The following is an 18,621-nucleotide window of genomic DNA, read 5'->3' on the forward strand; positions in this document are numbered from 1 at the left end:
GAAAGAGGACATATGGCATACTTTTGTAAATTAGATTACAGGAAAGGCATTGATTTTAGAAACACAGAGATCATTTATATGACCAGTGAAATAGAAAAAAAAATGATTGGACACCCAGTACACTTCTTTATCCTTAGTCCTTTTTAATACGAGGGTCCCGGAGCCTCAACAGAAACAACAGCATGAAAGAGGACATATGTCATCCTTTTGAATAATAGATTACAGGAAAGGCATTGATTTTAGAATCCCACAGATCATTTATATGACCCGTGAAATAGAAAAAAACATTGATTAGACACCCAGTACACTTATTTATCCATAGGCCTTTTTAGCAGAGGCTCCAGGACCCTCAACAAAAACAAGAGCAGGGAGGTGGGCATAGGAGTACAATGGAGTGTGACAATAATAATGTGAAGGGGAAGATTGCGGAGTTGTGTCATTTTAATTTTGTTATTGTGGGAAATACTTGCAATGACCTTGCTCTGGTGAATCCATATTGCAAATGTGTTTTTTAAGGCACTGTTTGTCTATTTTTTGAATATCAGCATTTGGTAATTGAAGCTCAACTTAAGGCTGGTGAGAACCGACCTCTCTTCTGGCTGTTTGCAAATGTTGTTGCTCTGGACAAACATGTGAATAAAGGGCCATCAGCCATATTCTGCACGCAACCCCTTTGATGATTGACGATAAACATGTGTCACCTGCAATCAGAGCCCGTTACTTCTGTCTAAATCATCTTCCTGCTATGGACAGCCCACTGTTTCCCACAGCAAGTCCGAAGCTTGAACTACAAGATTGTCTTGAGTATGGTAGGAAACCAAAGTTTATTTAATTCTGTACTATCACCACAAAAACTGAACTTCTTGAAGCAACGAAAATGCCAGCAATTTCCTGTGCTTATGGATGACAAGGACGTCCTGTCCTGTGGTGCACAGAGATGGAGAGGATTTTGCCCTCCCTGTACACTACCCAGATGTCTACAACATCACCAGAAACACAAGACAGCCACTTTTGTGAAGTTCCTGGAGTGTTCCGGTAGCCATCTCTTTGCGCCCCAAAAGGAATTCTTTATTGTTGTTTTTGTATACATCCGACATTAGCTAAGGAGACTGTGGTGACGCACATGTTAGTTACTGTTGTTCCAGCTGTGGCAATATCAATTGGCATAAAAAAGGTAAGATTTGGGTGGGCGGAGCCTATACCTGTTGCGGTAGGACATGTGTTTGAGGAGCTCCAGGTCTTACAATTTACTTAGGAGTAATTTTTCAACCTTAATTTAATTTTCTTTTTGGGATTCATACTCACACTTTCTGGGGCTATCCGAGAGGAGCCTGGTAAAAGCACTAGTAGTCTCCCCTTATATCAACGGGTACGGAGACCTGTTTTTTGCGTTTCCAATATTGTGCCGTACCCCAAACTAATCCTGAATGGAAAAAAAAAATTTAAATTTGGACTAGTGACGCACATTTTATGCACGCTGTGGCAATTGCAATTTGCAATAAAAATAATCTGCTAACAACAACCACTACCTACGACCACACCTGACTCCTGAAGTCATGCTTCAGTTATTAAGTCAAGTTAAATTAATTTTTTTTTTCTTTATTATGCGCAGCAGAGGCTCCAGGACCGTCGACAAAACCAGCAGCAGGAAAGAGGACATATGGCATCCTTTTGAAAAAATGATTATAGGAAAGGCATTGATTTCAGAAACACAGAGATCATTAGTTCCAACCGGTAAATCGAAAAAAAACATTGATTAGACACCCAGTACACTTATTTTTCATTAGGCCTTTTTAATAAGAGGCTCCCGGAGCCTCAACCGAAACAACAGCATCAAAAAGTACATATGGCATCCTTGTGAATAATAGATTACTGGAAAGGCATTGATTTTATAAACCCATGGATAATTTTATGCAAACGTGAAATCTAAACAAACATAGATTATACACCCAGTACACCTCTTTATCCTTAGGCATTTTTAGAAGAGTCTCCCGTAGCCTCAACAGAAACAACAGCATGAAAGAGGACATATGGCATCCTTGTGACTAATAGATTACAGGAAAGGCATTGATTTTAGAAACCCAGAGATAATTTGTTGCAACCAGGAAATCTAAAAAAAAAATGGATTAGACAACCAGGACACTTATTTATCCTTAGGCCTTAGTAGCAGAGGCTCCAGGACCCTCAACAAAACCAGCAGCAGTAAAGAGGACATATGGCATCCTTTAGAAAAATAGATTTCTGGAAAGGCATTGATTTTAGAAACACAGAGATCATTAGTTGCAACCGTGCAATCTCTAAAAAATTGGATTATACACCAAGTACACTTATTTATCCTTAGGCCTTTTTCACAGAGGCTCCAGGACCCTCCACAAAACCAGCAGCATGAAAGAGGACATATGGCATCCTTTAGAAAATTAGATTACAGGAAAGGCATTGATTTTAGAAACACAGAGATCATTAGTTGCAACCGTGAAATCGCAAAAAACTTCGATTATACACCAAGTACACTTATTTATCCTTAGGCCTTTTTCGCAGAGGCTCCAGGACCCTCCACAAAACCAGCAGTATGAAAGAGGACATATGGCATCCTTTAGAAATTTATATTACAGTAAAGGCATTGATTTTAGAAACACAGAGATCATTAGTTGCAACCGTGAAATCTAAAAAAACATAGATTATACACCCAGTACACTTCTTTATCCTTAGGCCTTTTTAGAAGAGTCTCCCGTAGCCTCACCAGAAACAACAGCATGAAAGAGGACATATGGCATCCTTGTGACTAATAGATTACAGGAAAGGCATTGATTTTAGAAACCCGGAGATAATTTGTTGCAACCGGGAAATCTAAAAAAAAATGGATCAGACAACCAGGACACTTATTTATCCTTAGGCCTTAGTAGCAGAGGCTCCAGGACCCTCAACAAAACCAGCAGCAGTAAAGAGGACATATGGCATCCTTTAGAAAAATAGATTTCTGGAAAGGCATTGATTTTAGAAACACAGAGATCATTAGTTGCAACCGTGAAATCGCAAAAAAGTTCGATTATACACCAAGTACACTTATTTATCCTTAGGCCTTTTTCGCAGAGGCTCCAGGACCCTCCACAAAACCAGCAGCATGAAAGAGGACATATGGCATCCTTTAGAAAATTAGATTACAGGAAAGGCATTGATTTTAGAAACACAGAGATCATTAGTTGCAACCGTGAAATCTCAATAAACTTTGATTATACACCAAGTACACTTATTTATCCTTAGGCCTTTTAGCAGAGGCTCCAGGACCCTCCACAAAACCAGCAGCATGAAAGAGGACATATGGCATCCTTTAGAAAATTAGATTACAGGAAAGGCATTGATTTTAGAAACACAGAGATCATTAGTTGCAACCGTGAAATCACAAAAAACTTCGATTATACACCAAGTACACTTATTTATCCTTAGGCCTTTTTAGCAGAGGCTCCAGGACCCTCCACAAAACCAGCAGCATGAAAGAGGACATATGGCATCCTTTAGAAAATTAGATTACAGGAAAGGCATTGATTTTAGAAACACAGAGATCATTAGTTACAACCGTGAAATCTAAAAAAACATAGATTATACACCCAGTACACTTCTTTATCCTTAGGCCTTTTTAGAAGAGTGTCCCAGAGCCTCAACAGAAAGAACAGCATGAAAGAGGACATATGGCATCCTTTTGAAAAATAGATTACAGGAAAGGCATTGATTTTAGAAAGACAGAAAAAATTTGTTACAAACGGGAAATCTAAAAAAACATTGAATAGACACCCAGTACACTTCTTTATCCTTCGGCCTTTTCAGCAGAGGCTCCAGGACACTCAACAAAACCAGCAGTAGGAAAGAGGACATATGGCATCCTTTGTGAAAAAAAAGATTATAGGAAAGGCATTGATTTTAGAAACCCGGGGATAATTTTTTGCAACCGTGAATTTGAATAAAAAAAATGATTGGATGGACACCCAGTACAATTCTTTCTCCCTAGGCCTTTTTATAAGAGGGTCCAGGACCCTCAAACAAAACACCAGCAGGAAAGGGGACATATGGCATACTTTTGAACAATAGAGTAAGAGTACAGGAAAGGCATTGATTTTAGAAACCCATAGATAATTTTTTGCAAATGTAAATTTGAATCAAAAAATGATTCGATGGACACCCAGTACACCTCTTTCTCCTTAGGCCTTTTTATAAGAGGGTCCTGGACCCTCAAAAAAAACACCAGCAGGAAAGAGGACATATGGCATACTTTTGAAAATTAGATTACAGGAAAGGCATTGATTTTAGAGACACAGAGATCAGTTATATGACCCGGGAAATAGAAAAAAAACATTGATTGGACACTCAGTACACTTCTTTATCCTTAGTCCTTTTTATAAGAGTGACCCGGAGCCTCAACAGAAAGAACAGCATGAAATAGGACATATGGCATCCTTTTGAAAAATAGATTACAGGAAAGGCATTGATTTTTGAAAGACAGAAAAAATTTGTTACAACCAGGAAATCTAAAAAAACATTGAATAGACACCCATTACACTTCTTTATCCTTAGGCCTTTTTAGCAGAGGCTCCAGGACACTCAACAAAACCAGCAGTAGGAAAGAGGACATATGGCATCCTTTGTGAAAAAAGATTATAGGAAAGGCATTGATTTTAGAAACCCGGGGATAATTTTTTGCAACCGTGAATTTTAATTAAAAAAAATGATTGGATGGACACCCAGTACAATTCTTTATCCATAAGGCCTTTATATAAGAGGGTCCAGGACCCTCAAACAAAAAACCAGCAGGAAAGAGGACATATGGCATACTTTTGAACAATAGAGTACAGGAAAGGCATTGATTTTAGAAACCCATAGAATTTTTTTTTTAAATGGAAATTTGAATAAAAAAAATGATTCGATGGACAGCCAGTACACCTCTTTCTCCTTAGGCATTTTTATAAGAGGGTCCTGGACCCTCAAAAAAAAACACCAGCAGGAAAGAGGACATATGGCATACTTTTGAACAATAGAGTACAGGAAAGGCATTTATTTTAGAAACCCATAGATAATTTTTTGCAAATGGAAATTTGAATCAAAAAAATGATTCGATGGACACCCAGTACACCTCTTTCTCCTTAGGCCTTTTTATAAGAGGGTCCTGGACCCTCAAAAAAACACCAACAGGAAAGAGGACGTATGGCATCCTTTTGAACAATAGAGTACAGGTACAGCATTGATTTTACAAACCCAGAGATCATTTTGGTTAATTGTTAAATTGAAAAATAAAAATGAGTGGCCAACCAGTACACCTCTTTCTCCTTAGGCCTTTTTACAAGAGGGTCCTGGACCCTCAAAAAAAACACCAGCAGGAAAGAGGACGTATGGCATCCTTTTGTACAATAGAGTACAGGTACAGCATTGATTTTACAAACCCAGAGATCATTTTGGTCAATTGTTAAATAGAAAAATAAAAATGAGTGGCCAACCAGTACACCTCTTTCTCCTTAGGCCTTTTTATAAGAGGGTCCTGGATACTAAAAAAAAAACACCAGCAGGAAAGAGGACGTATGGCATCCTTTTGAACAATAGAGTACTGGTATGACATTGATTTTACAAAACCAGAGATAATTTTGGTCAAATGAGAAATAGAAAATAAAAATGAGTGGACACCCAGTACACCTCTTTCATCTTAGGCCTTTTTATAAGAGTGTCCAGGACCCTCAAACAAAATACCAGCAGGAAAGAGAACATATGGCATACTTTGGAAGAATAGAGTACTGGTACGGCATTGATTTGTGAAACCCACAGATAATTGTTTGTAAAAGTGAAATAGCCCCAAAAACCATGCTTGGACTCCCACTCCAGGTCGTTCTCCTTTAGCTTTTTTATAAGAGGGTCCAGCACCCTCAACAGAAACAACTGCAGGAAACACCACCATATATGCCATCCTTTTGCACAAGCGAGTACAGGTATGGCATCCATTATAGAAACCCAAAGATAATTGAGAGGAACCAGGAACATTTTTCTAAAAACTGGATGGGGCACCCATTACTACAGGTCGTTCTCCTTCAGCCTTTTTATATCATGGGCCACGACCCGCAACAGGCACAACAGCATGAAACACAACATATGCCACCCTTTTGCACAATAGAGTACAGGTATGGCATAGATGGAACACGGAGATAATTTAGAGCAACCAAGAGACAGATAAAGATGCTTGGTCGGTCCTACTCTTTCAAATTTGTTGCATTTTGCGTTCAATTGAATGGTCCACCGGATATGAGTGGTGTGTAAAGTTGTACAATTCGTAACAGTTTAATCACTAGTGTTATGTGCCTTATTTTTTTTATTTGAGTTTTGTACCCACAGAGATGCAGCAGAGGTCAGAAAAATTAGGAATGAACAAATGACTGAAAAATTGGGGTATTGTTGTAGCAACTGCTGTAGCAGTGGCCAGAAAAATCGATGTTTGTAAAACATTTATAAAGTGCCCTAAAAGCTTGTGGCTTGAACACTAGTTGTTGGCGGATAAGTCAAGCAAGTCCTCCGTCTTTATAACCAAAAAAAAAAGGCCAGCCTGTGTACCAGTTGTAGCCCAAGCCAGCTCATATCATCATCAGTAGTTTTTTATTCAAATGTATCGCCCAATGTCAGTCCCTTCGGGATCCAGCCCTCATTCATTTTTATAAAAGTGAGATAGTCAAGGCTTTTTTGACCTAGGCGACTTCTCTTCTCAGTGACAAAACATCCTGCTGCACTAAAAGTCCTTTCGGACAGGACACTTGAAGCGGGGCAGGCCAGAAGTTCCATTGCAAGTTGGGATAGCTCAGGCCACAAGTCCAGCCTGCACACCCAGTAGTCAAGGGGTCCATCGCTCCTGAGAATGTCGAGATCCGCAGTTAAAGCTAGGTAGTCTGCTACATGTCGGTTGAGTCTTTCTCTAAGGTTGGATCCCGAGAGGCTCTGATGGTGCATGGGAGTTAAAAGGGTATGCATGTCCTCCATCAACAAGATGTCAGGAAAGCACCCGGTCGTGGTCATGGGAGGAGGAGGATTAATTTCATCTCTTCCCCTGTTACATTCCCGTGGTGCTGTGACATCACCCTTATACGCTGTGTAAAGCATAGTTTTTAATTTATTATGAAAATGCTCCATCCTTTCCGACTTGCGGGAATTTGGTAACATTTCAGGCACTTTATGCTTATACCGGGGGTCGAGGAGCGTGGACACCCAGTACAGGTCGTTCTCCTTCAGCTTTTTTATACGAGGGTCCCTCAACAGGCACGACAGCATGAAAGAACCCATTTGAACAAGGTTGGATGCTGAGCTAATAATGTCGCGTTCCTCCTCCTCACTGATCTCACTGATGGTATCTTCTTGCCCCCAGCCACGAACAACACCACGGGTACCAGAGAGGTGACAACAACGAGCACCCTGGGATGACTGTTGTGCTCGGTCTTCCTCCTCATCCTCCCCAAAGCCACATTCCTCCTCTGACTCCTCTTCCTCACAATACTCTTCCTGCATTACCGCAGGTCCAGCAAAAAATGCTGATTCGGCTGTTTGCGGGGGTGATGGACACCACAACTCTCCCGCTTCCTCTTCACGCTCATCTGCTGCCTGATCCAGCACTCTTCGCAGGGCACGCTCCAGGAAGAAAACAAATGGTATGATGTCGCTGATGGTGCCTTCGGTGCGACTGACAAGGTTTGTCACCTCCTCAAAAGGACGCATGAGCCTACAGGCATTGCGCATGAGCATCCAGTAATTTGGCAAAAATATCCCCAGCTCCCCAGAGGCTATCCTAGCACCCCGGTCATACAAATACTCATTAACAGCTTTTTCTTGTTGGAGCAGGCGGTCAAACATTAGGTGTGTTGAATTCCACCGTGTCAGGCTGTCGCAAATCAAGCGCCTCACTGGCAGGTTGTTTCAACGCTGGATATCAGACAAGTGCGCCATGGCCGTGTAGGAATGCCTGAAATGGCCACACACCTTCCTGGCCTGCTTCAGGACATCCTGTAAGCCTGGGTACTTATGGAAAAATCTTTGTACAATTAGATTACACACATGTGCCATGCACGGCACATGTGTCAACTTGCCCAATTTCAATGCCGCCACCAAATTACTTCCATTGTCAGAAACAACCTTGCCAATCTCCAGTTGGTGCGGAGTCAGCCACTGATCCACCTGTGTGTTCAGGGCGGTCAGGAGTGCTGGTGCGGTGTGACTCTCCGCTTTCAGGCAAGTCAACCCCAAGACGGCGTGACACTGCCGTACCCGGGATGTAGCATAGTACCTGGGGAGCTGGGGGGTCCCATAGATGTGGAGCAAGATGCAGAAGTTGAAGAGGACTCAGCCGAGAAAGAGGTTATGGAAGAGGATGGAGTAGGAGGAGTAGAGGAGGTAGCAGCAGGCCTGCCTGCAAGTCGTGGCGGTGTCACCAACTCTTCTGCAGAGCCACGCATTCCATGCTTGTCAGAAGTCAGCAGGTTTACCCAATGCGCAGTGTAGGTGATATACCTGCCCTGACCATGCTTTGCAGACCAGCTATCCGTGGTCATATGGACCCTTGCCCCAACGCTGTGTGCCAGACATGCCATAACTTCCTTTCTCACAACAGAGTACAGGTTTGGGATTGCCTTTTGTGAAAAGAAATTTCTACCAGGTACCTTCCACTGCGGTGTCCCAATAGATACAAATTTTTTGAAAGCATCAGACTCCACCAGCTTGTATGGTTAAAGCTGGTGGGCTAAGAGTTCAGACAAGCCAGCTGTCAGACGCCAGGAAAGGGGGTGACTTTGAGAAATTGGCTTCTTACGCTCAAACATGTCCTTGACAGACACCTGACTGTGGGCAGATGAACAGGAACTGCTACGTAAGAGGGACTGAGTGGAGGATGGTTGAGAGGGGGCAAGGAGGACAGCACTGGTTGACGTGGCTGAAGATGCTGGAGCAGGAGGAGGAGGGCGGCTTTCACTTTGTGTGCTGCTTCTACTCATGTGTTCTTCCCATCGGCCTTTGTGATGGGAGACCATGTGCCTTCGCAAAGCAGTTGTACCTAGGTGGCTGTTGGACTTCCCACGACTCAGTTTCTTTTGGCACAGGTTGCAAATGTCATCGCTGTTGTCAGAGGCAGACTCACAAAAAAAATGCCACACTGCTGAGCTCTGCGATGACGGCATTCTGGTGGTGGCAACAGCATGCGTTAATGGGCGTCGGCGGGCTGTCTGGCTGACCCCTGGTGACCATGCATGCTGTCTGACTGTGCCACTAGCTCCTTGAGACGACCTCCCCGTGCCTCCAAATCGTCTCCTCCTCCTCCTCCTCTCTGTCTCCCCATCTGAACTTTCCCCCTCTTCTTCTTCTCTTCTAGCAGGCACCCACGTGACATCCACTGACACATCATCATCAACCGCTTCACTTGTATCTGAAACAACAAGAAAGGAAGCAGCAGCGGGTACAACATCATCATCATCATCATCATCACACCGTACCTCCATGTCGGTAATGCTGCCTGACTGAGACTGATCACTATTATCTACATCCTCTGTCAATGATGGTTGCGCATCACTCATTTCTTCCAAATGATGTGTCAATAACTCCTGTGACAGATCAAGTGAAGCGGCTGTGGTGCTAGTGTTGGTGGTGGCAACAGGCGGCGGAGTGGCACTGGTCACTTGAGACCTGCCCAAAGCACAGCTGGAATTAGATGGTGCGTCAAGGTTAGGAGGACTAGCTGCGGAAGCTGAAGAAGATTGGGTTTCCTGTGTTAGCCATTCAACTAGGTCCTCCTCAGAAGTTTTTGCATCCCCCCTGGCACCCGGCCTCTGAACAATGTGCATATTTGTAGGGTCTAAAGGAATCACGGCACCACGACCATGACCACAGAACCTGCGGGGTGGCCTGCCTCTGCCTGTCATTTTTTTTTAAATGGACACTAACAATACTATTACACCAATTGAGTGGTGGCACTGTGAAAGTGGGCACAGTATACGCTGTGAGACTGACAACAGCAAAAAAGACAGATGTTTTAAAAATCACAAATTGTTATTTTTTTTAAATATTACTAGTACTGTGGCAACAAATATGATTGTTTGGCACTATTTGGCAAATGGGCCTGTCTGGCACACATGCTGGGAGAAAGGAAACTGAAATTCAATGGCACTAGGAGACTGAAGAATCACAGTCAAAACAGTTATGATTAACAAAAATTCCAATCCTGTTACAATAAATATGAGTGGTGGCACTAATTGGCTAGTTGGGACTGGTACACAGGCAGGCAGGCAGGAGGAAAATGCAATTCAAGGGCACTAGTAGACTGCAGATTGACAGTCAAAACAGTGTTGATTGACAAATTTTGCAATACTGTTAAAAGAAATATGATTGCTAGCACTAATTGGATAGTTGGGCCTGGCACACAGGCTGGCAGGCAGTAGAGAAGTGCAATTCAATGGCACAAGCAAAATGAGGATTAAGATCAACAATCATGATTTTTTTAATTTTAATTAGTAACTATACTGTGACAACAATTAGGATTGGTGTAAATAGTTGGCAAGACGGCCTGGCACAAAAGGATGGCAGGCAGGAGGTAGATGCAATTCAAGGACACTAGGAAACTGATTAATGACAGTCAAAACAGTGATGATTGACAATTACCAAAAATTTTAATTTTTAATTATTAGAATACTGTCACAACAAATATGATTGGTGTAAATATTTTTTAAGTAGGCCTGGCACACAGGCTTGGAAGGCTGCAGAAAAGTGCAATTCAATGGCACAAGCAAAATGAGGATTAAGATCAACAATCAAGATTTTTTTAATTTTAATTAGTAACTATACTGTGACAACAATTAGGATTGGTGTAAATAGTTGGCAAGACGGCCTGGCACAAAAGGATGGCAGGCAGGAGGTAGATGCAATTCAAGAACACTAGGAGACTGATTACTGACAGTCTAAACAGTGATGATTGACAATTTTTGCAATACTGTTAACAGAAATATGATTGCTGACAACAATTGGCTAGGTGGGCCTGGCTCACAGCAGGCTGCAAGGCAGGAGGAAAGTGCTATTCAATGGCACCAGCAAAATGAGGATTCAAATCACAGCAACTATTAACAAAAATATTAATTTTTAATTATTAGAATCCTGTCACAACAAATATGATTGGTGTAAATATTTTTTAAGAAGGCATGGCACACAGGCTTGGAAGGCTGTAGAAAAGTGCTATTCTAGGGCACGAGCAAACTGAGGATTAAGATCATCAACAATAAAGATTTTTTTAATTGTAATTAGTAACTATACTGTGATAAAAAATTAGGATTGGTGTAAATAGTTGGCAAGACGGCCTGGCACAAAAGGATGGCAGGCAGGAGGTAGATGCAATTCAAGGACACTAGGAGACTGATTACTAACAGTCTAAACAGTGATGATTGACAACTTTTGCAATACTGTTAACAGAAATTTGATTGATGACAACAATTGGCTAGGTGGGCCTGGCTCACAGCAGGCTGCAAGGCAGGAGGAAAGTACTATTCAATGGCACCAGCAAACTGAGGATTCAAATCACAGCAACTATTACCAAAAATTTTAATTTTTAATTATTAGAATACTGTCACAACAAATATGATTGGTGTAAATATTTTTTAAGTAGTCCTGGCACACAGGCTTGGAAGGCTGTAGAAAATTGCTATTCTAGGGCACGAGCAAACTGAGGATTAAGATCCTCAACAATAAAGATTTTTTTAATTGTAATTAGTAACTATACTGTGACAAACAATTAGGATTGGTGAAAATAGTTGGAAAAACGGCCTGGCACAAAAGGATGGCAGGCAGGAGGTAGATGCAATTCAAGGACACTAGGAGACTGATTACTGACAGTCTAAACAGTGATGATTGACAATTTTTGCAATACTGTTAACAGAAATATGATTGCTGACAACAATTGGCTAGGTGGGCCTGGCTCAAAGCAGGCTGCAAGGCAGGAGGAAAGTGCTATTCAATGGCACCAGCAAACTGAGGATTCAAATCACAGCAACTATTGCCAAAAATTTTAATTTTTAATTATTAGAATACTGTCACAACAAATAGGATTGGTGTAAATATTTTTCAAGTAGGCCTGGCACACAGGCTTGGGAGGCTGTAGAAAAGTGCAATTCTAGGGCACGAGCAAACTGAGGATTAAGATCATCAACAATCAAGATTTTTTTAATTTTAATTAGTAACTATACTGTGACAAAAAATTAGGATTGGTGTAAATAGTTGGCAAGACGGCCTGGCACAAAAGGATGGCAGGCAGGAGGTAGATGCAATTCAAGGACACTAGGAGACTGATTACTGACAGTCTAAACAGTGATGATTGACAATTTTGCAATACTGTTAACAGAAATATGATTGCTGACAACAATTGGCTAGGTGGGCCTGGCTCACAGCAGGCTGCAAGGCAGGAGGAAAGTGCTATTCAATGGCACCAGCAAACTGAGGATTCAAATCACAGCAACTATTACCAAAAATTTTAATTTTTAATTATTAGAATACTGTCACAACAAATATGATTGGTGTAAATATTTTTAAGTAGGCCTGGCACACAGGCTTGGAAGGCTGTAGAAAAGTGCAATTCAAAGGCACGAGCAAACTGAGGATTAAGATCATCAACAATAAAGATTTTTTAAATTGTAATTAGTAACTATACTGTGACAAAAATGAGTATGGGTGTAAATAGTTGGCAAGACGGCCTGGCACAAAAGGATGGCAGGCAGGAGGTAGATGCAATTCAAGGAAACTAGGAGACTGATTACTGACAGTCTAAACAGTGATGATTGACAATTTTTGCAATACTGTTAACAGAAATATGATTGCTGACAACAATTTGCTAGATGGGCCTGGTTCACAGCAGGCTGCAAGGCAGGAGGAAAGTGCTATTCAATGTCACCAGCAAACTGAGGATTGAAATCACAGCAACTATTACCAAAAATTTTAATTTTTAATTATTAGAATACTGTCACAACAAATATGATTGGTGTAAATATTTTTTAAGTTGGCCTCGCACACAGGCTTGGAAGGCTATAGAAAAGTGCAATTCAAAGGCACGAGCAAATTGAGGATTAAGATCATCAACAATCAAGATTTTTTTAATTTTAATTAGTAACTATACTGTGACAAAAAATTAGGATTGGTGTAAATAGTTGGCAAGACGGCCTGGCACAAAAGAATGGCAGGCAGGAGGTAGATGCAATTCAAGGACACTAGGAGACTGATTACTGACAGTCTAAACAGTGATGATTGACAATTTTTGCAATACTGTTAACAGAAATATGATTGCTGACAACAATTGGCTAGGTGGGCCTGGCTCACAGCAGGCTGCAAGGCAGGAGGAAAGTGCTATTCAATGGCACCAGCAAACTGAGGATTCAAATCACAGCAACTATTACCAAAAATTTTAATTTTTAATTATTAGAATACTGTCACAACAAATATGATTGGTGTAAATATTTTTTTAAGTAGGCCTGGCACACAGGCTTGGAAGGCTGTAGAAAAGTGCAATTCAAAGGCACGAGCAAACTGAGGATTAAGATCAACACTAAAAAATGTTTTTATTTAAATTAATAACTATACTGTCTGACTGTGACAACAATTATGATTGGTGTAAATAGTTGGCTAGACGGCCTGGCACAAAAGGCAGGAGGTAAATGAAATTCAATGGCACTAGGAGACTGAATATTTGCAGTCCAAAAAATTATGATTTTTTTTTTATTACTGTTACAAGAATTGTGATTGGTGCCACTAATTGGCTACTTGGGCCTGGCAGACAGGCTGGCAGATATGAGTCGTGGATGGTAGGTAGGGCAGTAATTTAACACAGTATGCTGTGTAAGTGACAAAAACACAGGACTGAGTTACTGAGGACTAAGTTACATTACACTAGCAAAATATTTGAAAATTTTAGATTTTAATATTAAATTTATGTTAAGAAGTGCAATGCACATATGACTCTATGAGTGGTCCCACTGGCTGGCTGCTACGTAGGGCAGCAATTATAACAACAGTATGCTGTGTAAGTCAGATAGACAGTTAGACACAGGCCTGTTTGAAAATACAATTAGATTACACTAGCATAATGATTTAAAGACTTTTTTTTGGAAATTTTAAGAAAAAGGTTAAGCACATACATATGAGTCGTGGCTGATAGCCTTGGAAGGGCAGCTATTAAAAACAGTAGGCTCTGTATGTCGGATACACACACGCCTGATAGAAAATACTATTAGATTACACTAGAAAAATTATTGAAATTATTTTTTGGGGGGGGGAATTAAAAAAAGGTTAAACACATATGAGTCGTGGCTCATAGACTAGGGAGGGCAGCAAGTAAACACAGTAGACTCTCTATGTCAGCAAAACACACAGGCCGGATAGAAAATTATATTAGATTACACTAGCAAACAAATTTAAACTTTTTTTTTATATATATATTAAAATTAAGGTGAAAGAAAAATAGATATGAGTGCTGGGTGGCTGCCTGGCACAGACGAATTAACCAAAAGACTGAAAAAAAGAGGTATATTAATGCTGAGTGAGCCTGACAGACACAGGCATGATAGTAAATGTAATTAGATTACACTAGCAAAATATTTTTTTTTTTTATTTTTTTTTTTTTATTTAAAATAATGTTATAAACGGATATTAACACTGGTGGCTGCTGGCTGGCACAGAGCAATGAACCAGAGTATATGCTGTGTTACACTGGCCTAATAGAAAATGAAAAAAAATGTACACTAGAAAAATAATTATATTTTTGGATTAGTTAAATTTAAACTAATGTTGTTAGGGAGATATCAGTGGTGGCAGTAGTCACAGCATATGCTGTGAGCCTTAAACACACAGCTGAAAGCCAGGCAAATGCTAATAAAAAAAAAACGAAAAAAAAAAAAAACGGCACGAAATATAGCCCTAAAAAGGGCTTTTTGGGGTGCTGTGCTTGCAGCAGAGATGAGTGGAGAGAGATGAGTGGAGTCCTTCTGGACTGTAATTACACTAGCCTAGCTATGTTTTTCCTATTAATGTCAGGAGCAAAAACACAACACGTCCTCTCATTAAAAAAGCAAGGTCATTATGAGTCTAAAATGGCGGATTCCGAGTAGCTGGGAGTGTCTGTGAGGGAGTGTCTGATGTTGATTGGCTCTAATGTGTCAGGCGGCTGTGACATAAAGGGTCAAAGTTTCCACAATGATGACACATAGGGGCGGATCGAACATCGCCATGTGTTCGCCCACAAACGCGAACGCTAACAAGCTATGTTCGCTGTGAACCGTTCGCGGGCGAACAGTTCGGGACATCACTAATGGTGACAAGTGGAGGGTGCAGCTTTGACAAGTGTTGATTTTAGTGCTGAATTATAATGTAAGGCCACAATTTCTGGGCAAGAATGGGATTAAATTTTTTTAGAGTAGAGGTTTAAGTTGAGCAGAAAAGTCTGTGAGATCCAAGTAATTTAAATTCCTGTAAGGTACCAGTTTTTGGGGGGTCTGCTACATTGATTATATGTTAAAATAAGATTTTCTGTTTAATTTAAGGAGTTACCTAAGCAAGGAAACTTTTAAATTGTTTGATGTGTAAAGGGTGCATTTTAAAAAAATAACTTTTAATTTAAGCTTGTTTCCTGTGTGGGAAATTAAGGAAAGGGATTATTTTCTCCTGTGTAGGCCTACCTAGACTTATTAAGTTAAACCTTTTAGTAAGAATGTGTGAGAATCTCATTCAGTGTACAGCTTGCCATATGTTTGCATCACTGGAACAGCCACTTCAGGGATTATATGTCTGTGGCAAGTGTGAGTATATTGTCTCTTTAGAAACTCGTATTGGAGTTCTGGAGGAACAAATTGTAATAATGCATGAAATTCAGACCCTTGAAAGGGAAATGGATAGGACTGAGTAAGTTGTTAATGGTTTTAGCAGTGGGAATGGGGATAATTAGGATGAGGAGACTCCAGGATGTAGCTGGGTCACAGTTAGAGGGCGAAGTAAAAGTAAGCGGAAGAGACAGGCCAGTTCTGAGCTGGTACACCCCAATAAATTTGCCAGATTAAGTGAAGATGTTGGGAAATCAGTTCAGGGGTGTCAGTGTCAGAGAGGACTGTTTTGCCTAGTATAGTGAACAGTCATTTAGTCGTGGAAGAGGAGCATACTATGTGGGGCTGTCCTTCAGACATGGTAGGGGGGCATACTATATTTAACAGTCCTTCAGTCATGGAAGAGGGGCATACAAGTCAGAGCCTGAGGCAGATGTTGGTGGTAGGAGACTCCTATTAGGAAGGTTGATAGGGTAATTTGTCATCCAGACCCTTTAAATAGAACAGTTTGCTGTCTTCCAGGGGCTCGCGTTAGGCATATTGTTAGAGGGATGTGGGTCTGATCCGGCAGTCATGGTACATATGGCCCAATATTGTATGGAACAAAGATAATGGTATATGTGACTCACATATGTGACTCACATGTGGTAAGACACCCCTAGTTGTGTGGATGGAACAATCTGGGATCAAATGCAGTCACCCAGAAGACTGGCCCATTGTGGATATTCAGATATCTGTAGAAAAGTATATAGAACACAAGGGTGCCTATATGGCCTAGTAGTGTTGGAACAAGCGGTGAGAAGTAAAGTAATATATACACTCACATTTAGTAGAGCACTTCCCTTGGTGCTATAGAGGCAAGCTGGGATCAATAAAGTCACCCAGTAGACTTATTCTCCAATCTCAGAGTGATTGTTACACATCCTCACAAATTAGCCAAAATAGAAAATGAAAGATTAATTACAAAGAATTCTAAGTCTAACCCTGAAAGGTTCTTTAAGTACATAAATAGCAAAAAAATTTAAGAAGGACAATATAGGTACATTAAAATGTGTTTAGGGTAGTATGATTAACAGAGACAGGGAGAAGGCTGAGGTACTAAACCAGTTCTTTTATACACAAGGGATGAACCAATGGATGATACTTTGGAACAAGCTAGAACACGCCAGCCCATACCATTAACTGGGTTATGTCTAGAGGATATCAGGAAAAAATTATAATATTAAGTTAAAACTCCAGGCCCAGATGGAATACACCCAAGGGTGTTACGGGAATCTAGCACTGTTATAGACAAACCACTACTCTTAATTTTTCATGATTCATTATCTTCAGGCATAGTACCCCATGGTTGGCGTAAAGCTGATGTGGTGCCACTCTTCAAAAAAGTAAGCAGGGATGATCCAGGCAGCTATAGACCAGTTAATCTGAGATAAAAAGTGGGGAAGATATTTGAAGGGATTATAAGGGATTATATTGATGAGCATATTCGTGTAATCAAGATTATGAGTTCAAATCAGCATGGTTTTATGAGAAATAGATCATGTCAAACTAATCTAATAAGATTCTACGAGGAAGTAAGTAAAAATATAGATAAAGGGGAATCAGTTGATGTGATATACTTATACTTTGCAGAGGCGTTTGATACAGTGCCACATGAGAGATTAATGCACAAAATTAAGGGACTGGGAATAGCTGAAAATGTTAGCTCATGGATAAATAACTGGATAAAAAATATGGAGCAACGAGTAGTAGTGAATGGATAATACTCAGATTGGACAAAGGTAATCAGTGGAGTCCCCCAGGAATCAGTACTGTTCTTTTTAATATTTTTATTAATGACTTGGAGCAAGGATTAAATAGTGACATCTCTATTTTTGCAGATGATACTAAGTTAAGTAAGGTCATTAGGTCAGAGCAGGATGAACTTTCGTTACAAAGGGATCTGCAAAAATTAGAGGTATGGGCAGGTAAATGGAAAATTAGATTTAATACTGGAAAATGCAAGGTTCTACATTTTGAAAGTAAAAATAAGCAGGCAATGTATTATTTAAATGTGCGAAGACTTAGCCAAACAGAGGAGGAACAGGATTTGGGAGTAGTAATAGATAACATAATTTATGTAAGAACTTACCTGATAAATTAATGTCTTTCATATTGGCAAGAGTCCATGAGTGACACATGGGATATACAATCCTAGCAGGAGGGGTAAAGTTTCCCAAACCTCAAAATGCCTATAAATACACCCCTCATCACACCCACAATTCAGTTAAACAAATAGCCAAGTAGTGGGGTGATAGAAAAAGAAGTAGAAAGCATCAAAAGGAACTGGAAATATAATTGTGCTTTATACAAAAAATAATAACCACCAAAAACAAGGTGAGTCTCATGGACTCTTGCCAATATGAAAGAAATTAATTTATCAAGTAAGTTCTTACATAAATTATGTTTTCTTTCATGTAATTGGCAAGAGTCCATGAGCTAGGGACGTATGGGATATTAATACCCAAGATATGGTACTCCACAGAAGAGTCACTAGAGAGGGATAAAATAAAAACAGCTATTTTTCGCTGAAAAAATTAAATCCACAACCAAAAAATAAGTTTTCTCATATTTGAAAAGAAAAAACTTAAAACATAAGCAGAGGAATCAAACTGAAACAGCTGCCTGAAAAACTTTTCTACCAAAAACTGCTTCCAAAGAGGCAAACACATCAAAATGGTAGAATTTAGTAAATGTATGCAAAGAAGACCAAGTTGCTGCTTTGCAAATCTGATCAACT

Source organism: Bombina bombina, chromosome 1, assembly GCF_027579735.1.
Source record: "Bombina bombina isolate aBomBom1 chromosome 1, aBomBom1.pri, whole genome shotgun sequence".
NCBI lineage: Eukaryota > Metazoa > Chordata > Amphibia > Anura > Bombinatoridae > Bombina > Bombina bombina.